The sequence below is a fragment of the Spermophilus citellus genome (genome assembly GCF_964194105.1).
Source record: "Spermophilus citellus genome assembly, chromosome: 5".
Classification (NCBI taxonomy): Eukaryota; Metazoa; Chordata; class Mammalia; order Rodentia; family Sciuridae; genus Spermophilus; species Spermophilus citellus.
This window is the reverse complement of record NC_138186.1, coordinates 84,485,321-84,509,419: the sequence shown is the minus strand read 5'-3', so window position 1 is coordinate 84,509,419 and position 24,099 is coordinate 84,485,321. Positions and strand designations below refer to the sequence as shown.

At 38.8% G+C, this 24,099-nt stretch overlaps 1 protein-coding gene across 3 annotated transcripts in view; it reads right to left on the bottom strand.

The window, feature by feature from the left end:
- The window catches only part of CD109 (CD109 molecule), a 133,285-nt gene that overhangs the window by 70,738 nt on the left and 38,448 nt on the right, over positions 1-24,099 (bottom strand). The gene's annotated exons all lie outside the window — the stretch shown is intronic.

The window sequence follows — 24,099 nt, the reverse complement described above, 5'->3', positions numbered from 1 at the left end:
TTAATTTGTTCTAATTACTTATACATGACAGTAGAATGCATTTTGTCATATTGTACACATATTGTACACAATGGAGTACAACTTCTCATTCCTCTGGCTGTGCATGGTACAGAGTCACTCCCATAGTATAATCACACATGCATATAAGGTAATAATGTCTATCTCATTCTACCATCCTTGCCATCCCCACAGCCCCACCCCTCCCTTTCTTCCCCTCTACACAAGCCAAAATTCTTTCATTCTTCCCTATCCACCGTCCCACTATGGAAGAAGTTATTTTTTAATCTTAAAGGAAGGCTATAAGAGGCCCTAATAGCCAAAGTAATCCTAAGCAAAAAGGGCAACAATGGAAACATCACAAGACCTGATTTAAAAACATACTACATAGCCACAGTAACGACGTAGCATAGTGCTGGTATAAAATCAGACCCATAGACCGTAATAAAACAGAGGATCCAAAAATAATCCACACTCTTACAATCATCTGATTCTCAACAAAGGAGTCAAAAACATACATTGGAGAAAAAAAAAAAACAAAACAGCATCTTAGCAAATGATGCCGGGAAACCTGGATGTCCACATGTAGAAGACTGAAAGTGTATCCCTGTCTATCACCCACACAAAAATCAACTTAGAATAGATAAAAGGCTGGGTGCAGTGGCACATGCCTGTAATCCCAGCGGCTCTGGGATGCTGAAGCAGCAGGCTCATATGTTCAAAGCCAGCTTCAGCAACTTAATGAGGCACTTAGAAACTCAGCAAGACCTTCTCTCTAAATAGAATGCAAAAAGGACTGGGAATGTGACTCAGTGATTAAGCACCCTTGGGTTCAATCCCCAGTACCATAAAAAAAATGGATCAAAGACTTGAATATAAGACCTGAAACTCTGACACTACTAGAAGAAAACAAAAGAAACACTTTGATATATTAGCATAGGCAACAATTTCCTAAATAGGACTCTAATAGCTCAGGAAACAAAAGCAAAAATTGATAAATGGGGTTTCACCAAATTAAAAAATACTATAGAGGGCTGGGGATGTGGCTCAAGTGGTAGCGCGCTCTCCTGGCATGCGTATAGCCCGGGTTCGATCCTCAGCACCACATACAAACAAAGATGTTGTGTCCACCGAAAACTAAAAAATAAATATTAAAATTCTCTCTCCCTCTCTCTCTCTCTCTCTCTCTCTCTCTCTCTCTCTCAAAAAAAAAAAAATTTTAAAAAATACTACAGAGTAAAGGAAACAATCAACAGAATTAAAAGACAACTTATAGAATGGGAGAAAATCTTTGCCAACTATTCATCTGAAAGAAATTTAATATCCAGATTATATACATGAATAGCTGATAGAAATTAAATATCCAGAATATTATAAAGAACTCAAAAAACTTACCAACAAACCCCAAAAATTAATCCAATTAAAAAAAACTGGATGAATGACCTGACAGATACTTCCCCAAGAGAGGTACAAATGTCCAGTAAGTATATGAAAAATGCTCAATATCTTTAGCCATCAGGGAAATGTAAAACAAAACTACACTGAGATTATATGTCACCCCAGTTAGAATGCCCATTATCAACAAAGTAAAAAGTGACAAATGCTAGCAAGGATGTGGGGAAAAGGAACTCTTCATACACTCTCAGTGGGACGGTAAATTCGTACAGCCATTATAGAAAACAGTGTGGAGGTTCCTCAAAAAACTAAAAAACAGAACTGCCATATGATCCAAGTATCCCACTCTTTGGTACATATCCAAAGAAAATGAAGTCAACATACAAAAGGAACATCTCCTTACCCATATTTATTGCAGTACTATTCACAATACCAAAATGTGGAATCAGCCTAGGTTCACATCAACAGATGAATGGATAAAGAAAAGGTAAAACGCACACATACAATAGGAAAGGTAGCAGAATACAACAGTTACTAATATGGCATTATGTAAAAATGTGGATGTGTAACCAATGTGATTCTGCAATCTGTATACGGAGTAAAAATGGGAGTTCATAACCCACTTGAATCTAATGTATGAAATATGATATGTCAAGAGCTCTGTAATGTTTTGAACAACCAATAAAAAAAAAGAAAAAAAACGCACACATACACTGGAGTATCATGCAATCATAAAGAATGAAATCATGTCATTTGCAGGAAAATGGATGGAACTGGAGGACATGTTTCACAAAAAAAGGCAAACACAGAAAAATAAGTATCACTTATTTTCTGTCATGTGTTGAGACAATAGAATAAATGAATAAATAAGATTATCTGAAAGTAGAGAGGGATTTTAGGGAAGAGGAAGGGACCATGGGGGACAGAGAAAGTATGGCAAGAGAAGGCAGTGAGAAGGTGGATATAACCAAAGTACAATATATGCATTTATAAAAATGTCACAGTCAAACCTGTTAATTGTACAATTAATGTGAGTTAAAAATAATATAATTTTTAAAAGCCAATATTTTTTCATTAAAACAGTCATGCATGAAAGTGTTCCTCTGACATTTAGCTATTCCATTATTTTTTAAAGGCTCCTTATTAATAGTCCTTCTATGCCAGAAGATAAAGAACACAAACATTAATGATAAAATTGTATGGATTTATTTAGAAAACAAAAAAAAGTAAGGATATAGTGCATTTCAAAATATAAAACAAATATAAGTACTTATATGTAACAAAATAGTTGTCCAGCCAGGCGCTGTGGCGCACATCTATAATCCTAACAAGCTTGGGAGCCTGAGGTAGGAGGATAGCAAGCTCAAAAGACAGCTTCAGCAACTTAGTGAGGCCCTGTCTCCCCCACAAAAAAAAAAATAGGGCTGGGGATGTGGCTAAGTGGTTAAGCACCCCTGAGTTCAATCCCCAGTCCCCCAAAAATAAATAAATAAATTGCCGTCTGAAAGTTGATTTTAATATGGTCATTTAAATAATATCCTAAATAAGTTGTGCTGTTCTGATCAAACTTAATCATATCTGTGATGTGTGACTTAAATTGTTCTTGTCAAATACAGAAATATTATAAATTACATGTATTTAATTCATTTGTTAGTTTTAATTTGTCACCTTAAAAATCAAATCAAGAAGGTAAAGTACTCAAGTATCTGTATTATCATTTTACTGGCAAAGAATTCTAGTCTTCAAATTGGTTTTTGCTTTATTACTGAGGCCAGCACAAGAAAGGCTGTGGATAAGTAATTAAATTTACATAGCAAATATTAATTAAGTAGTACATGCAAAACACCACATGAGGTTCTATAAAAATGAATTCAGACCTCAGCATCAGCAGCTGTGGAGAAGGACATAGTCAAGGGCTATAACGATCATGTACTGTGTAACAATGGGCACGGTACCGTTGTGGCCACACCATACAGCCTAGTGTGTAGGAAGATGTACCACCTCAGTGTCGAAAGTGTATTCCACAAAGTTCATGCAAAAACAATCGCCTAGTGATCCATTTCTCACACTGTGTCCCCTCCATTAAGTGAAGCATCACTGTACATGATTGACAGTGTCTCAAGATTTCTGCTCGGTGCTTCTGCTCGTACTTTTTCCTATGTTTGACTTACTGATATTGCCATCTCTACCTATCTTCCAAGGCTTAGCTCAAAATTGTTTTCCTGAATCCCCAAACAAAAAGCAATCTCTCTGCCCTCTAAGCCTTCATGCATTTTAGCCCTTCCTTTACTTCCCGTCACTTTTTACCTGTACTGTAAGTATTTAGATTCATGCCTTATCTTGCTGCAAGTTCTGTGAGGTCTAGATTCATGTTGGATGGTTTCTGTATTGTTCATAGTTTATCCCTAGGGTTGCTAACCTACCCCATGTCTTATGCAAAAAAAAGAAAAAAGAAAGGTGCTGGATAAATATGTTAGATTTTTAAAAAATTACTAGCTTCTACAAATGTAGAAAATCATCACATTTATTTGGGCCTACTTTAAACAAAAGGCTTAAAGCCAAGTTTTAGGCAATTATTTGCTTACCACATAATTATAGAAGATAATATTTTAAATAAGTTCTCTCTCTCCTACTGCCCCCTACCTTGCCAATCATTCCTGAAGACTCCTGGGTTTTCCATCTTTCTTTAGTCTGTCTCTTCCCCTCAAGTCTTTTGTTCTCTTTGTACTCCTAAATACCTTTCTGACTCCCGTTTCTTTTGTGTGCTCTCTTTCTGACTCTTAACTTCTGTCCCTTCACATATGAACCCAATGCTCTCCCCACTCCAACTTGTAGGTGAGCTCATCAAGTCTCGTGTTTTTAACCATTATTTTTATCCTAGAGACTCTTAAATCTTTATTTCTAGCTCATACCTCAACCCAGGAATTCAGGTTCAAATCCACCTGCTGGATATCTCCACCCAATGTTCTACCAAATGTCCCAGATTTATTTATCTAGATTTACCCCTTCCAAGTAGACTTTCATGATGTGCTCCTCTGTGTCATGCTGAATCCCCTTCTCTCCCATACTGCCCTGTGAATTATTCAACCATTTTATTTAACACAATATATTTTAATTATCTGCTCTACATCATGTCCTATAAATGACTATGAAATCCTGTGGGCATAGCACCTGGCCAGCAAACTGTCAACGTTTGTTGAATTCATGTATCTATAAATGACTGAAAACTGATTCTTGTCCCCAGGCTGATTCTGATGGTGCTCATGAGATTAGCCTCAGTTATCAAACAGTATCTCCTGCAAGACATTAAAATAACTCTTGAGAAGAACAAGGCTATACCAAGGAGGCAAATGACCCTCAGAATAACCTTACTTCTGCCCTTTATTTGGAAGGAACATAAATGCTAAGGAGTAGACGAGGCCACCATCAAAAAACTGAAGAAAAATAAAAAGGAAAATATTTCTTTTCATTGTCATTTTAATTACTTCCATAAATCAAGAAATCATCTTGCAATCAAGGGCTGACAGCATAGTTTGTATCATACCATATCTTCCCAGAGTATTTACAAATGGTTAAATGCATACTAAGAAATAAGTTATTTTACTGTCTGTTATGGTTTGGTGTGAGATGTCCCCAAAAAGCTCATGTATGAGGCAATGCAAGAAGGTTCAGAGGAGAAATGGTTGGGTTAGAACCTTAACTTAATCAGCGAATTAATCCCTGAGTGGGGTTAACTGAGTGGTAACTGGAGGCAGGTGGGGTATGGCTGGAGGATGTGGCTAATTGGAGGCATGGCTATGGGTATATATTTTGTATCTGGAAAGTGGACTCTCTCTGTTTCCTGATCACTGTAATGTGAGCTGCTTCCCTCCACCACCCTCTCCTGCCATGATGTTCAGCCTCACCTCAAGCTTTGAGGAATGGAGCTGGCCTTCTATGAACTGAGACCTCTGAAACCAGGAGCACTCAAATAAACTCTTCCTCCTCTATAATTGTGCAGATCAGTCTTTTAGTCACACCAGTGAAAAAGATGACTAAAACACTGTCCAAAGGATTTGGTCAAAAACAAAATTGAGTTTTGCAATATTCAATGTATTGTCTACTAGGCACTCAGGATACTAATCTTCACAATGAGTTAGTTATTTTTATAAAAAATGTAATCCAGAATGGTAGAAGATACCAAAATATTTTAAATTAATAACAATTCATACAAAGAGTAGCCATTCATGCCATACATAACCAAACAATATTGATATTAAGTATTTTCATTAGTCTAGAACAGGGATCTGCAAAGAGCAGGCAGTAAATATTTTAGGCTGTGCAGTTTATATGGTCTCTGTCACAACTACTCAATAATTCCACTGTGGTGCAAAAGCAACTAGAAATAATATGTGCGGGGGTGGGGGTAGGGTGGGGGTGACTGTGTTCCAATAAAACCTTAGTTACAACAACAGGTATCAGGGGCTGGGGCTGGGACTCAGAGTTAGTACACTTGCCTGGCATGTGTGAGGCAATGGGTTGGATTCTCAGCACTGCATATAAATAAATAAAATAAAGATCTATCAACAACTAAAAATATACATTAAAAATAAACAGGTGTCAGGCTGAACTTTGTCTTCATGCTAGGCTTTGCTGCCTTTTGATCTAATAAAAGGAATTAAATTTATTTTGAAATCTTTCTGTTACTTTTAGCTGAACTAAATAAAACCTGACTGAATTTATCTAAAACCATGGAGGGAAAAAAACCCTGGTCTTTTGTATGAAGTATGAGTTTGCTTTACTAAATGATTTTCATTCAGTTTCAAAGGAACTGAACCTACTTCCAAATGACTTGGTATGTCAATTTAGGTCATCAAATATGGCTATGCTCATTCACTCTGCCAGAAACTGGAGAAAGCAGTATGACCTGAAGGCTAAATATATGGACAGCCTGTCTTCTAAACAAGCACCTTTCCTGGCAAGAGAATACGTAACTCATCAACGCCCTCTGAGCTCTTCTTACCCAATATAGTCATCATTCCATAGAAAAACCTCTGCTTTAGAAGTAAATATATTCACTGCTTGCATCAGATGCAAGCCTTCCTCAATTAGATTTTCTAAACAACTTCTAAGGCAAAAATAGAAAAGAAGAACCAGTGGGTATTTTCTGTAACTCCTGCAGCAATCTCTGTAACTTCTTTCTCTAAACGTTGATCCTGAATTAATAACTTTTTATGAGGTTATTGTTATGTAAATAAATCAAATGAAAGGGAAAGAGAGAAAACATTATTTTTACTGCCTTCTAGGAAGGACTTCTAAGAAGTCATGCTATGACTAGGGTACAAATTGCAGACGTGTGAATTATTGAAACCATCTATTCCAGTTACAGAGTTTTCCTTCTCTAATCATGAAGTCATCCAACTCTTCAGAGTTTCTATTTTTAACAAATTTGAAGGAATATGGCACACTACATGACCATTTACAAATATTCATAAATGCAAGTCAGTTTCTTTCAACTTTGGCTTCTAGATTCAAAAACAAATGCTTAGAACTAAGGAGCCAGGCATGGCACATGCCTGTAATCCCAGCTGCTCTGGAGACTAAAGCAGGAAGATCTCAAGTTCAAACCAGCCTTGGCAATGGTGAGGCACTAAGTAACTCAGTGAGACCCTGTCTCTAAATAAAATACAAAATAAGGCTGAGGATGTGGCTCAGTGGTCAGTGCCCCTGAGTTCAAATCCCAGTACCATTCCCACAAAAAAAAAGAAAAGAAAAAATAATAACTCATATATCAATTTGAAAAAGAAAAAGTGCTAGTTTTAAATGCCTTCTAAGCCCAGAGAGTTCTTATGCCCCATGACAACACTGTTACTGTGAACCACATTTTTAGGATAAATATTTGCAAACTCATATATTTCATGTTTATACATAACAAGAATTTTTTTTAAAGAGAGAAAGAGAGAGAGAGAGAGAGAGAGAGAATTTTTTAATATTTGTTTTTTAGTTTTTGGTGGACACAACATCTTTATTTTACTTTTATGTGGTGCTGAGGATCGAATCCAGCGCCCCATGCATGCCAGGCGAGCGTGCTGCCGCTTGAGCCATATCCCCAGCCCAATAAAAAGAATTTTTTATAGTTCCTCTCTCTTTTCTTCTCCCAATTCAACCAGGAAGAACTGAAGGCAGCCCAGTAAGTTGGAGACAGGGAGCCATACCAAAGAAGACCCAAGCTGGGAGAAGGGAGCGCTGTGTTTTATGGAGTAGAACACATGAGTTACTGAACGTAGACTGGTATGCAGGGAGAGGTTGGATATAACCAAAAACAGTTAATTAGTACTAAAGAACAGGACTAAATGGCAAAATAATAACCTTGTGGGGCTTTTTATTATGACTATCATACCTGTTGAGTAACAAATTTTCAATCTTACCAACCTCACAGTTACATGAAATAACTGGGCACACAGAACTGGGCAGCTGTTCTTCTATGAAAGGCTGAGGATGAAGAAGATAGCCAAATTTCCAACTTGTAAGATGTTTTTCCACAGCAATCAGTTCTAGGCCAATTCACAAAGGTTTGCCTAACATCAGCATGTCAGGCATGAATATGAATATCCTGAGAATACCACAACATGAAGGAAATTACACAGTCTTTTAGTGCTATCCTCACCATATTCACTCTTTCCTTAGAACAAAAGTTTCAAACGAGCCACTCTTCATGACACCTGTAATCTGAATACTACCTCTACCATTTCACAGCACCAGGGGATGTCCAGGAAACAGCACAGCTGGCCTCTAATTGCCCATCCCTTCTCTCTGCTTGTTCTCCGTAAGGCCTCCTCAGCTCCTGACACTGTAGCCACTCTTTCTGAACCTCTGTCCCGCTGCTCTGTGCCTGCACTCTCTTGGCTCTCTCTTCCCAGGTCTGGCTGTCTTTTCTCCAATGCTCTGAGTGTCTCCTCTTCTGAGATTCTAAATGTGGTAATTTCTGATAATTCAGTTCAAATATCTTTTGCTTATCTCCCTCCCTAAACTGGGCTTCCTCCCCATAGCTTTAACAAATGACTCACAAAGACATCTGAAATTTCAATCACCTTCTTCTGCTCCTCTTTCTCTTTTGCCCTAATCATGACCCACTCAGTCACTGGATGATTCTTCCTTTAAACTATCTCTTGAATTCATCCATTCCTCTTTAATATTTTCTGCACCCCTCATATAGTCCCTTATGACCTTCAGACTGGACTATTACACACTAACACAGAAGATATACAGATATTTGTTAAACAATGATCCTAATCCTCGGACTTCAGTTTCTCCCCTCTTTATCAAAACCACACAGTGCTACCAAAATGAGCTTCCTAAAATGCTGCTTCAATTATGTCATACTGTTACCTAGGGCTGGGAGCATACCTCAGAAGTAGAACACTTGCCCAGCACGCATGAGGCACACTGGGTTCAATCCTCAGCATGGCATAAAAATAAATTAAAACAGAGGTATTAAATTTTTTTTAATTGTTACCTAAAAACGTCTACAAAAATCAACAAGAAGACAACAAATGTTAATGATTTTTCTGTTTGGGAGTTTATCATAAGGATATTATACTTTCCAATGTGTAATGTTTAGATATTTTTATCTTAATTATGCATTGCTTTAATAATCAGAAAAATTGAAAAGGTAAGATTTTATCATTTATAATTCAAGAGGCTCACTCACACACTTTGTGTGTGTGTGCTTTCTTTGTCCTCAGAAGTTTATATGAAATTGTAACGCTGATTAGCATGGAAAGGAAAGAGAAATAAAACTATTTAGAGCTTTCTACTTTCTATAAAAGGAAATCTAATAAAACTTAAACCTGGTATCCAATACCCTCCACAGGTCAGCTCACAAACTCTTCCAACTTTCTCTTTGACTGCTACTATCTACAAGCCCTCATTCCAGGCACATTTCTGCTCCCAACATTAGGACTCTGTCACCTAACTCTGAGCCCCATTCACTGCCACCTCCACTCATCCCCATTCAAGTCCTAAGGTCCCTCTTGCCCCATCTATTTACAAGGACTTGGAAAGCTGTGAAGCTCTCTGATCCAAGTCTTATATTGTACAGTTGAGGAAACTAAGATTCAGAGCTGAAGCAACTTGCCCACAATCCCTCATTGGGGGCTTTCAATCCAATAATACTCTTTGCATTTACTACATGAAGCCTCCCAATTTTAAGCTCATTGAAAATAGGGTGTCTTTATCATCTTCAGATGTTTCCTGGCTGGTGTTTCCTCTGATCTAGCACATGAGAAAAAAGTTACATAGTTTTAGCTTTATTTAGATCCTTACTAACTTGGCTGTGTTTAAAATCTATTGCCAGCATAACAGTAATCACATAACAGCCTGTCTTTTCTTCTCTTTTATCTTCACCATAAAATTGGCAAAGAGTTTAAAAATAAATAAGAAATCACAATGAAAATATCATCCTATAAAAGTGTCAATAGATGTATATTTTAAAATACCTTTGTTTTATTCATTTATTTATTTATCTATTTATTTATTTTTTGTGTGATACTGAGGATCAAACCCAGTGCGCCACACGCAAGCACTCTAAGTACTCTACCACTGAGCTACAACACCAGCCCCATTAGATGTATATTTGCCTACCTAGAGGAATGATGGAGTCAACAGGATTCACAAAATGACTATAAGTGTTTATTAGCACTTACATTACCCTTTCCTTTCCTGTTTTGGGCCTAAACATCTGTTGTCTAAACTATAGTTGCCATCTACTTCTGTAGGGGTTTTAACCCAACTGAGCAGCAGGATCAACTATGGTGGGTTTAATATATAGAGATCCTGGTTCCCACCCCAGAGCTACCGAATCAGAACCATCAAGGCTGAGGCCCAAACATAGCAATGCATTCATCCATCTACTCCTTCAACAGCACTGGATATATCTTCCCTAAATGGAGATTTCCTCCTAAGTAGAAAGATATTTATCAAATAATCACACATATAAGTACATAATTACAAACTATGATAAAGTCTGTGAATTAAACCTATAAGAATTAAGACATCTGGAGATGAGATGGAGAAAGAAGAACCAGATCAGGTAGGGCCTTATGTAGGCCATAGTAAAACATATGAATTTTATTCTGAGAGCAATGGAAAGTCTTTGGAGAGTTTTAACCTAGAGAATAACAAGATCCAACAAATGTTTAGATTCCTTTTACTGCTGAGTGAAGAACTGGCTGCGAGGGGGGAAAGTAAAAACTTAGAGAGAAGCAGCTCAGGACATGGCAACCAGGAAACAGAGAGAGCTCTGCTCACCAAGGACAAAATGCAAACCCCTAAGGCACACACCCAGGGATCTACTTCCTTCAGCTACAACCTACCTGCCTATGTTTACCACCAGTTAATCCATTTCAGTGGATTAATTCACTTATTAGCACTTACATTATCCTTTCCTTTCCTGTTTAGGGCATAAACATCTGTGGTCTAAACTATAGGTGCCATCTACTTCTGTAGGGGTTTTAACCCAACTGAGCAGCAGGATCAATTATGGTGGGCTTAATATATAGAGATCCTAGTTCCCACCCCAGAGCTACCTAATCATGTGTCCAATAATCTAAATATCTAAAGAATCTTAAAGGGTAAACATTATGGGAATGGGTAATGGTCTGTATATGAGTAGGAAATGAGTGAGCTGTCAAGGAGAACTCCAAGGCCACCCACTTGTACAGCTAGATGAATGCAGAATAAGTCAATAAGCTGGAAAACAAAACTGAGTGAGTTGGAGAAATGGAGGCAGAGAGATTCTGTTTAGAAGACTGGCTAGATAGGGAGTATGAAATCATTATAGAGGTATATAAGGTCAAAGTGCTCTATTTCTGTTTGTTTATGTGAAAGACTTAAATATAATAGATTTTGTGGATTGATCTGGGAGAGAAAGGGATCCAGGTTGATGATCTAGGAGAAATAAGAGGTTATTAGTACTGTAAATTTTGTGAGAGAGCAGTAGAAGGGAGAAGCCAAGGCAGAGTAGAAGTATTGGTCTTAGATATGAAGAATAACATCTTTTCTGTAGGAGAGTAAGCATGAGATGGACACAGAGGCAGATAGGAGTTGAAGAAAGACCCATCTGATGAGTTCTGTTCCTCTGTGAAGCAGAGCGGGAGAGAATCTACTTGGGATAAAGAGGGAGGAACCAGAATTTCCTATGAGACAGACTTTTCCTGAGTCCCTCCTCAGAAAATATTGTAAATATTCTGTTGCTCATGAAGACTGGAACTAACCATCTGAAGAGCTGAAGTCATTGTATATCTGACAGTCAATCATAATGATAGGACTTGGGGGAAATGGAGCTACCTCAGATGTCAGACATGAACTGTACAAGGCTCCAGTGAGAAGAACAGTGGTCAGGCATCCAGTGGCACAGGCACACTCATTCCTAAAAAGTTTTCCCATTTGCAATTCAAGTACATTGCACCATACAAGAAAAAACACTGGCTTTCCCTGATGGAACAGTACTAACTAGAAACATACAAACAAAAATCACTCACAAAGCCCTCTCTTTTCCAAAGAATTAAGGTTTGTAAAAACATATAACATGACTACCTTTTTTGGAAACTCTGGAAAGCAAGGCTTGGAAAAAGCAGTAACATAGCCACAGCTTTATATTTAATGAGAAAGTTGTCCCTGCAGTAACAGAATTCTGTTTCTTATCCTTTACTCCTCAATTCATCCAGAGGAAGACTAATAATCCTTTTTAGCACCCCACTCTGGTACTGTCACCTCCAGTCAGCACCAGCAAGTTATAATATTCCAAAATTCCCTCTATGCCACTGAAAATTAAGCATCGTATAGAACTATAAACATATCTTACACAAATGTCAAATTCTTGGTTTTGATGTGGTACTATAGTCATGAAGATATCACCATTGGGTATACTACATAAAAGATACCCAAGACCTCTCTGTATTGCCTTTGCAACTTCCTGTGAGTCTACTTCAAAATAAAGTTATTTTGAAGATTAATCTTTTTATGCCTTATATGACCAAGATTATATGGCTGGTTAAATGCTAGCTAATCTCTAATAATACAGTAATTGATAATGGTTACCAGATAACCTATGTGCTAAAACCCAAGTCTCCTAGTCTCACATGCTCACTCAGAAGGCATGGCTGTTGTGGCCAAGATCTGAGACACATAGGAACAATCTAATGTGTGGCGAGGTGATCCATGTGACACCCTCAAACCACACAACAGCATCTTCTCCATCAATGGGTAGAGCAGGTTCTGAAGACATCTAAATTCACACCCAAAAAAGTGATCATTTTAAAACAGCAATAGCTGTACATTTTAATTTTATAGGGATGAAAGTATCAGGAAATCTAGCTTCTCACTCAAATCCTACTATAATACATTATGTGAATCTTACCATATCACCTCCCTTCATTCAGATTCTTCCTCCATAAAATGAGGAGATGGACCCAAGCGATGGCTAATCTCTCCAGTTCTGAAACCCCACAGTATGTTCTGGGGTTTATCTGATGATAATGACATACTTAGGTCTGATCCTAAAGTTTTCTAACTGATGCTAAAAAGATGAGGGATAGGGACAAGACATTTGAAAGTAAGGCACTCCTAAGGGTGGTTCCTAGAGAGAAAGAGCAACACAAGAATTCCTCACAAAAATTCACATCAGCCGGGTGCAATGGTACAGGCCTGGAATCCCAGCAACTCAGGAGTCTAAGGCAGGAGGATCACAAGTCCAAGGCCTCAGCAACTTAGCAAGACCCCATCACAAAATACAAAAAAAAAAGGGGATCCAACATGCCGGCCGGTGAGGAAGCAGCAATTCCAATGTCTCCACATTAACGGGATCAGAAAGACCCATTGGAACAGCTGCAGTCTACCTACTGAGGAACTTCTACCAAAATTCCGTTGAGACCTGCCGGGAATTGGTAAGTTTATTAGAAGTGTCAGTTTGTCCCAGACAAGTGGATCTTGGCCGGCCACGCAGGCGCGGAGGTCCAGTCCCGCAGCCACCAGCCGCTTCTGCGGGCGGCCGGCAGCCCGGAGCGGCGCGGCCCGCCCAAACGGGCAGACGGCCCCCGCCATCCCGGCTCTCCCGGGAGGCTCCGTTCTCGCTCTGCGATCGACCGACCCACCCGCCCAGCTCTTAGCCACGCGGCCGCAGCTGCCCAGCTCTACAGGCAGCCCCCGGCGGGAGCAGAGGTCCAATTCCGCGGCCACCAGCCACTTCTGCAGGCGACCAGCGGCCCCAGAGCGGCAGACGACCCCCACCATCCCGGCTCCCCTAGCGGCCCCGCTCTCGCTCTGCGAGCAGCCGCCCCGCCCACCCAGCTCTTGGCCACTCGGCCTCAGCTGCCCGGCTCTACAGACGTCCCCAGTGGCCCGGCTCAGCGAAAGGGGTCCCCGCCTGGCCAGCAGACGGCCCGTGCCCTCCCGGCTCTGCTAACAGCCCCGCCCACCCGGCGAACGGCTCCCCACCCCTGAGACCACGTGAAGGGAATCTAACCAAGCCTTTACGAAATAGCGAACTGGGAACTAAAACCAGAGATTGTCTCAGACCAGAGACAAGCCAGTTCCACCCCTCCCTTTGGACACTCCGGCAAGGAGCTAGGGGCCTGCCATAGCAGAGAGGGGAAGTCACCAAAGTTCGGCCAAAGAGATTCCTTCCCAGCGGAATCTACTTTAGCAGGTGTGTGACTCCCACCCACACCAGATACAAACAACCGGGAAACTTCAAAATCATTCCGTGGGCGTGACCGTAAGGGCCAAAGGACTCTCGACCCCCAACTCCCCCTACTGCCAGTGACGAGGGCGTGACTGTAGGGGCAGAGGGAAGCAGAGAAGACTCCCCACCCCCAACTCCCCCAACCGTGAACTGAGAGGGTGTGACGGTAGGGGCGGAGGGAAAGAGAGGACACTCCAGACCCCCAACTCCTCCTACCGCCAGCAGTGTGGTTGTGACTGTAGGGGCTGAGGGAAGTAGAGGGTATCCTAGACCCCCAAATCCTATTACCACCAGCAGTGACACCAATGGTCTTAGCTGCCAGATTCCGAAGGTGTGCCCACCAAAGGGGTCCGGAAAAATTAAACAATTGACTCCCAGACCACAGCTCCACAGCACTGGGGCTTAGATGAATGACAGCGAGAGTGCTCAGTCGTTAGGGAAATAGAGCACTCGGTGGGGCTGAAAGTGTAACCAAATCCTTGGGGAACTACCTCCGGTGAGCAGGACCTGGCTGGCTGGCAGGAGGAAGGGGAGGAGGGGCCATAGAAGTGAAACGGCTCTGGACCAACAGGATTGAGAGACTCCCAGGAACCGCCTTACAGGGATTGCTGGTGACACATTGAGGGCAAAACTCAGCCCGGAGGGCACAGCTTTGCCTACGGGAAGAGAAGAAAATGGATCTCTAAGACCTAATTTTATTTCCTATTTCATTTTATTTTTTTCTCTCCCTTTTCCCTCTCTCTCTCTCTCATCTTCCAAGTTTTATTGCTCTTTCCATTCTCCTCTATGCTATCTATCTCCCTCTCCTTCTTTCTTTTCAAGAGCATCTCCCTTCCCCTTCCCCCCAACTTTCATCCCAAGCATTACGTCCTCCATTTCGTGTAACTGTCTAAATGCAAATAGGTGAATGTTTCGAGGCCGTCTATAGTGCTCCTAAATACCTAGCTCCTACCAACACCGTGATCCAATCAATGGTTAGTATCCCCCTTCAGTAGAGCAATCTTCTAAAGTAGCCAAGACATACTAACCCTTATACCTGCATAGCACCTAACCTAAAGTCCTAAGAATAAAAAACAAACGACTATATGCATACAAAATCCGGAAGCCCTTTATAAATTGAATGAATTCAGCTCTAAAGTACAATAAAGCCCAACATCTATAGGCATAATCTCCCACCACAAAGGAGAGACAACAGAGATAAACAAAGCCAAAACAAATGTATAGGAGAAAGCAGTTTCAAAGCAGTCAAACAGAGCTGGAAAGTAACGTGAACAACATGAAAAAACAAGGGAAAAAAGGATTATAGATAATGCAGGACAACTTAAATCTACAGGAGGACCTAGAAGCATCAGAAACATGGACAGGGAAAGAAATCAAGGCATACCTAACTCAGATGGAACGGAATTTTAGAGAAGACATGAGACAGCAAGTCCAAGAATTGAAAGTATATTTTGAAAACGAACTAAACAAACAAATTCAAACTGCAAAGAACAAGCTTTACCAGGAGATAGAGATCTTAAAAAAAAACAAACAGTAATTTTAGAAATGCAAGAAACCAAAAACCAGATTAAAAACGCTAACGAGAGTATTACAAATAGGCTAGATCAAGTAGAAGTCAGATCATCAGATAATGAAGACAAAGTTTATCAACTTGAAAAGAGTATAGTCAACACTGAAAAGATGCTTAAATCTCATGAGCAATCTATCCAAGAGTTATGGGATCTCATCAAAAAACCAAATTTGAGAGTCATTGGGATAGAAGAAGGCACAGAGGTTCAAACCAAAGGAATGCACAACCTATTAAATGAAATAATCCTAGAAAACTTCCCAGAGATGAAAGATGGAATGGATTGCCAAATCCTGGAAGCCTACAGGACCCCAAACATCCAAAACTGTAATAAACCAACTCCAAGACATATAATTATGAAGATAGCCAACATACAGAACAAGGAGAGAATATTAAAGGCTACAAGGGAAAGGAGGCAGAATACATTCAGGGGTAAACCAATTAGGTTAACAGCTGATTTTTCATCACAGACTTTAAAAGCGAGAAGATCCTGGAACAATATATTCCAAACGCTGAAAAATAATGGTCTCCAACCAAGAATACTGTATCCAGCAAAATTAAGCTTCAGATTTGACAATGAAATTAAAATCTTTCACGATAAACAAAAGCTAAAAGAATTCGCAGCCAGAAAACCAGCACTGCAAAGCATTTTGGGCAAAATTCTACAAGAAGAGGAATGGAAAAATAGTGCCCAAAACCAACAGCGGGAGGTTTCTCAGTAAAGGGGGAGGAAAAAAATAAAAAAGTAAAAACTAGCCAAACTAAAATAAATAAATAAATAAACATGACTGGAAGTACAAATCATATTTCAATTGTAACCTTAAATGTTAATGGACTAAACTCACCAATCAAGAGACACAGGCTGATAACGTGGATCAAAAAAACAAACCCAACAATATGCTGCCTTCAGGAGACTCATATGATAGGAAAAGACATACACAGGCTGAAGGTGAAAGGTTGGGAAAAATCATACCACTCACATGGCCCTCGGAAGCAAGCAGGAGTGGCCATACTCATATCGAATAAAATCAACTTCAAACCTAAGTTAATCAAAAGGGATAAAGAAGGACACTATATCCTGTTAAAAGGAACTATCCACCAACAAGACATAACAATTATCAATTTATATGCACCAAATAATGGTGCAGCAACATTCGTAAAACAAACTCTCCTCAAGTTCAAGAGTCAAATTGACCACAACACAATAATTATGGGTGACTTCAACACACCACTCTCACCATTAGACAGATCCTCCAGACAAAAGCTGAATAAAGAAACTATAGAACTCAATGACACAATCAAGAACCTAGACTTAACTGACATATATAGAATATATCAACCATCATCAAGTGGATACACGTTCTTCTCAGCAGCACATGGATCTTACTCAAAGATAGATCATATATTATTCCATAGGGCAACTCTTAGTAAATATAAAGGTGTGGAGATAATACCATGCACCATATCTGATCATAATGGAATGAAACTGGAAATCAATGATAAAAGAAGGAAGGAAAAATCCAGCATCACATGGAAAATAAACAATATGTTACTGAATGATCAATGGGTTACAGAAGACATAAAGGAGGAAATAAAGAAATTCTTAGAGATAAACGACAACTCAGACACAACATACCGGAATCTATGGGACACAATGAAAGCAGTTCTAAGAGGGAAATTCATTTCCTGGAGTTCATTCCTCAAAAAAAGAAAAAACCAACAAATAAATGAACTCACACTACATCTCAAAACCCTAGAAAAGGAAGAGCAAAACAACAGCAAATATAGCAGAAGACAAGAAATAATTAAAACCAGAGCGGAAATCAACGAAATCGAAACCAAAAAAACCATTGAAAAAATTGATAAAACTAAAAGTTGGTTCTTTGAAAGAATAAATAAGATCGACAGACCCTTAGCCATGCTAACGAAGAGAAGAAGAGAGAAAACTCAAATTACTAACATACGGGCTGAAAAAGGCAATATCACAACAGACACTACAGAAATACAGAAGATAATTAGAAAGTATTTCAAAACCCTATATTCTAATAAAATAGAAGACAGTGAAGACATCGATAAATTTCTTAAGTCATATGAGCTGCCCAGATTGAGTCAGGAAGACACACACAATTTAAACAGACCAATAACAAAGGGAGAAATAGAAGAAGCCATTAAAAGACTACCAACCAAGAAAAGCCCTGGACCGGATGGGTATACAGCGGAGTTTTACAAAACCTTCAAAGGAGAATTAATACCAATACTTTTCAAGCTATTTCAAGAAACAGAAAAAGAAGGAGCTCTTCCAAATTCATTCTATGAGGCCAACATCACCTTGATCCCAAAACCAGACAAAGACACTTCAAAGAAAGAAAACTACAGACCAATATCTCTAATGAACATAGATGCAAAAATCCTCAATAAAATCCTGGCTAATTGAATACAAAAGCATATCAAAAAAATAGTGCACCCTGATCAAGTAGGATTCATCCCTGGGATGCAAGGTTGGTTCAATATACGGAAATCAATAAATATTATTCACCACATCAATAGACTTAAAGATAAGAACCATATGATCGTCTCAATAGACGCAGAAAAAGCATTCGACAAAGTACAGCATCCCTTTATGTTCAAAACATTAGAAAAACTAGGGATAACAGGAACTTACCTCAACATTGTAAAAGCTATATATGCTAAGCCTCAGGCTAGCATCATTCTAAATGGAGAAAAACTGAAGGCATTCCCGCTAAAATCTGGAACAAGACAGGGATGCCCTCTCTCATCACTTCTATTTAATTTAGTCCTTGAAATACTAGCCAGAGCAATTAGACAGACAAAAGAAATTAAAGGCATAAAAATAGGAAAAGAAGAACTTAAAATATCACTATTTGCGGACGATATAATCCTATACCTAGAAGACCCAAAAGGGTCTACAAAGAAACTACTAGAACTAATAAATGAATTCAGCAAAGTGGCAGGATATAAAATCAACATGCATAAATCAAAGGCATTCCTGTATATCAGCAACAAAACTTCTGAAATGGAAATGAGGAAAACCACCCCATTCACAATATCCTCAAAAAAAAATTAAATACTTGGGAATCAACCTAACAAAAGAGGTGAAAGACTTATACAATGAAAACTACACAACCCTAAAGAGAGAGATAGAAGAAGATCTTAGAAGATGGAAAAATGTACCCTGTTCATGGATAGGCAGAACCAACATCATCAAAATGGCAATATTACCCAAAGTTCTCTACAAGTTTAATGCAATGCCAATCAAAATCCCAATGGCATTTCTTGTAGAAATAGACAAAGCTATCATGAAATTCATATGGAAAAACAAAAGACCCAGAATAGCAAAAGCAATTCTAAGAAGGAAGTGTGAATCAGGCGGTATAGCGATACCAGATTTCAAACTATACTACAGAGCAATAGTAACAAAAACAGCATGGTACTGGTACCAAAACAGGCAGGTGGACCAATGGTATAGAATAGAGGACACAGAGACCAATCCACAAAATTACAACTTTCTTATATTTGATAAAGGCGCTAAAAGCATGCAATGGAGAAAGGATAGCATCTTCAACAAATGGTGCTGGGAAAACTGGAAATCCATATGCAACAAGATGAAGCTGAACCCCTTTCTCTCGCCATGCACAAAAGTTAATTCAAAATGGATCAAGGAACTAGATATCAAATTAGAGACTCTGCACCTGATAGAAGAAAAAGTTGGCTCCGATCTACATATTGTGGGGTCGGGCTCCAAATTCCTTAATAGGACGCCCATAGCCCAAGAGTTATATACAAGAATAAACAAATGGGACTTACTTAAACTAAAAAGTTTTTTTCTCAGCAAGAGAAACAATAAGAGAGGTAAACAGGGAACCTACATCCTGGGAACAAATTTTTACTCCTCACACTTCAGATAGAGCCCTAATATCCAGAATATACAAAGAACTCAAAAAATTAAACAATAAGATAACAAACAACCCTATCAACAAATGGGCCAAGGACCTGAACAGACACTTCTCAGAGGAGGACATACAATCAATCAATAAGTATATGAAAAAATGCTCACCATCTCTAGCAGTCAGAGAAATGCAAATCAAAACCACCCTAAGATACCATCTCACTCCAGTAAGATTGGCAGCCATTATGAAGTCAAGTAACAATAAGTGCTGGCAAGGATGTGGGGAAAAAGGTACACTTATACATTGCTGGTGGGACTGCAAATTGGTGGGGCCAATATGGAAAGCAGTATGGAGATTCCTGGGAAAGCTGGGAATGGAACCACCATTTGACCCAGCTATCGCCCTTCTCGGTCTATTCCCTGAGGACCTTAAAAGAGCATACTATAGGGATACTGCCACATCAATGATCATAGCAGCACAATTCACAATAGCTAGACTGTGGAACCAACCTAGATGCCCTTCAGTATATGAATGGATTAAAAAACTGTGGCATTTATACACAATGGAGTATTACACAGCACTAAAAAATGACAAAATCGTAGATTTTGCAGGGAAATGGATGGCATTAGAGCAGATAATGCTAAGTGAAGCTAGTCAATCCTTAAAAAACAAATGCCAAATGTCTTCTTTGATATAAAGAGAGCAACTAAGATCAGAACACGGAAGAAGAGCATGAGGAAAAGACTAACATTAAACAGAGACGAGTGGGGTGGGAGAAAGGGAGAGAGAAGGGAAACTGTATGGAAATGGAAGGAGACCCTCATTGTTACACAAAATTACATATAAGAGTTTGTGAGGGGAAAGGGGAAAAAAAACAAGGGAGAGAATTAAACAACAGCAGATGGGGTAGAGAGGGAAAATGAGAGGGAAGGGGAGGGGGGATAGTAGGGGATAGGAAAGGTAGCAAAATACAACAGTCATTAATATGGTATTATGCAAAAATGTGGATGTGTAACCGATGTGATTCCGCAACTTGCATTTGGGGTAAAAAATGGGAGTTCATAACCCACTTGAATCAAATGTATGGAAGATGATATGTCATGAGCTTTGTAATGTTTTGAACAACCAATAAAAAAAAAAATTAAAGGAGCTGGGGTATAGATCACTGGTAAAATGCCCATGGGCTCAACCTCCAGTATCAAAGAAAAACAAAAAATGTCACAGGGTTCTCAGAAATTAAAATGCACACCATCAAAGAACTGGCAGTAATAGATCAAATGGCTCAATAAAGTCATAGGAATAATCTGCAATGAAAACTGTAAGGACTGTTTAAATTTTATGAGGAATTAGAACCATCAAGACAAGATCTGTCCAAACAAAGATGTGGTCATTTGCAAAGGAAAAACAGCTCTTTTTTAATTTTATAAATCAGAAAGTCCAGAAAATTAATCCAAAAGTCCTATTCCCCACTGGCTGAAGTTCTCAAAATGAAAAAAAATAAATAAAATAAAATAAACATATTCTTACTAAATTGCAGAACCATACAGCATAGAATGAATATAAGTCAAAGAACATCACAAATGATAATAACTGATAGCAGGAGCTCAGGAGAAAGTGTTCCTTCACTCCATTCTCACATTCTTTCAACCCACAAACATAACCGAGCTCCTATAACAGGTCAAATGCCATATCAGAATAAATATAAAAATTAATAAAACAGGACTCCTGCCTGCAAGGATCTCACAGTCTAATGAGTGAGACATATTTTTTTTAACTACACTGGTCACAACTTGAGAAAATAAAACAAATTCTGGAGTTGGTCGGTGGTCATGGTGGCATCACAATGTGAAGGTATTTGATACCACTGAACTGATTAAATGGCAAATCCAATGTTACGTGTATCTTTTCACTATATTTGTTAAATGAAAAAAAAGACCCTGATCAGTAAGTGCTGTCATAGTGCTGTCTCTAAAGGTTCTGAGGAATGGAGAACAAAGTATGACACTTTCACCAAGAAATCAGCATTCTAAAACCAATTCCTCTCTCCCTTTCTCACTGCACATGCAAGTAAGAACTGGAGATCTTTCCCTGCAAAAAAAGCATTCTTCTTATAAGCAGAGGCCAGCAACCGTATTTTGGAAGCCTCATCAACATTCCAGAGAAGATGCCACTGTTTTCTACCCTTCGTGCTTCCTGTTAAGTTGTCATCACAAGCCAGAGGGGTTACCAGATGCTATTTGTAGAGTGCTTCAGGGACAAGATTTGTCCAAACAAAGATGTGCTCATTTGCAAAGGAAAAACAGCTCCTGACAGTGAATACAAGTTGACCTAGTAGGCAACAGCAGGGCAGCAAGACTGGGAAAGATAAGGAGTATTCTGAAAAGCTTTGAAAAGTAGTAAGATCTTTGCAGCCCTCTACAACTAACTCTAGAGAAAGTAGATGCCACTGTTATGAGCAAAGGAACAATTCAATGAAAATTGTTTATTAATTACAAATAATTTGACACTCACAATTTATTATACAGTCCCCCAAAAGAGAAATTTCAAGCTTTGAATCTATTTGAGTTTTCTATTATGAGCATTCTATATGAGCATTCTATTTCTTGTCCCCGTTCTCAACACTGAAGATTAGGACAAAGGCTGAGAAACTTCAGTGATGGCTACAAGAGACTACAAGATTATCGGGCTTAATAGTTCCCAAGCTGGCTGTGTATCAGAAGCACCAGAGATGCTATTGTAAAAATATAGATTGTCCCAAAAATTCTCATTTAGTATGTCTAAGATGCAGGGAGATCTACAGAGCTAGTCACCTAGGGAGATAAAGTAAATAGCTGAGAGTGTCACCACTAGGAAATTCAAATAAATCAGATAACCTGTCCCCAGTTCCATACAGTGTCCATTACACAACAATGTCTCTCAATAGAATAAATACTAAAGATGCCTCACTCTCTGGTCATTTGTCAGTACTTCTCAAAATGTGGTCTAAAAAAACAAATATAATTTCTTAGAATTTCCTTGATACAAAGTACTTAGAATTTGTCAAATCAGAGACAGAAAGCAGAAAGGTGGTTGCCAGAGGTAGAACAAAGAGGGACATTGGGAGTGATTGTCTAATAGGTACAGAGTTCCAGATTTGCATGACAAAAAGAGCTCTGGAGACGGATGGTGGTTATGGTTGCACAATAATATGAATATACTTAATTCCACTGAGTATACACTTGGAAATGATTAAGACAGTGAACTTTATGTGTATTTTATTGCAACTTTAAAAACAGAGTAAAACTGCAACTATTTGGGAAAGACATCAATACCACCCAAAAGATAAAATACCCAGAGAAGCACAGCAAAAAATTTAAAAAAAAAAACAAGCAAGGTCTAACTTTTTAAACAAGTTATCTTTGCATAGTGTATTTGCACATTAATTCAAATCAGAACACATTTCCCCACTTAACCTAGAATGTAGCTAAAGTATGACAGCCCCATAAAACATACTTCAATGCTGAAATGTCACAGCTAAAAATAAACCTCTTCCCTTTGAGAGGAGGCTTGGTGTTCAAGGAAGCTGAGGGAGAAATGACAGAAGAGAACTGAGCAATCAAAGTATGGGAGAGGTAGAAGAGACGGCGATTCTTCTAAAGAGAAGTACAGGCCCGGGGCCATAGCTCAGTGGTAAAGTGTTTGCCTCGCACATGTGAGTCACTTGGTTCAATCCTCAGCAGCAGATAAAAAGAAATAAATAAAGATATTATGTCCATCTACAATTAAAGAAAAAAATTTTAAAGAGAAGTATAGTCCCCAAAGCAGAAAAAAAATTGCACATCGATGTAATTATGCAAATTAAGCACATGCATAAATAACACCAAAATGTGTCAGTGTTGTTATGAAATTTTACTAATTTTAAATTAGCAAAGGACTTTAAGAAGACTTCAAAATAATAATCAAGAGTTCCTCTACAATTAAAATAGCCTTTGAGGGGTGGGGTTGTGGCAGTAGAGCGCTCATCTAGCACATGCAAGGCACTGGGTTCGATTCTCAGTACCACATAAAAATAAATAAATAAACTAAAGGTATTGTGTCCAACTACAACTAAAAAATAGATATTTTTTAAAAGCATTGTAAAAAAATCATACGTTCATTAATATATAAACTGTCCTTGTCCTTCCACTACATACCATAATGAAGGACATAAAAAAGACAAGAGTAGGGGCTGGGGATGTGGCTCAAGCGGTAGCGCGCTCGCCTGGCATGCGTGCGGCCCTGGTTCGATCCTCAGCACCACATACAAACAAAGATGTTGTGTCCGCCGAGATCTAAAAAATAAATATTAAAAATTCTCTCTCTCTCTCTCTCTCTCCTCTCTCACTCTCTCTTTAAAAAAAAAAAAGACAAGAGTAAAACCTAGATCAAAATAAGTACTCATCATTTCATAATTCATCATTAAAAATACTGAAGATGAAAGCAATACGTGAAGGTCAAATGCAATTTAAATTATTCCAGAAAGGTTAACAGTA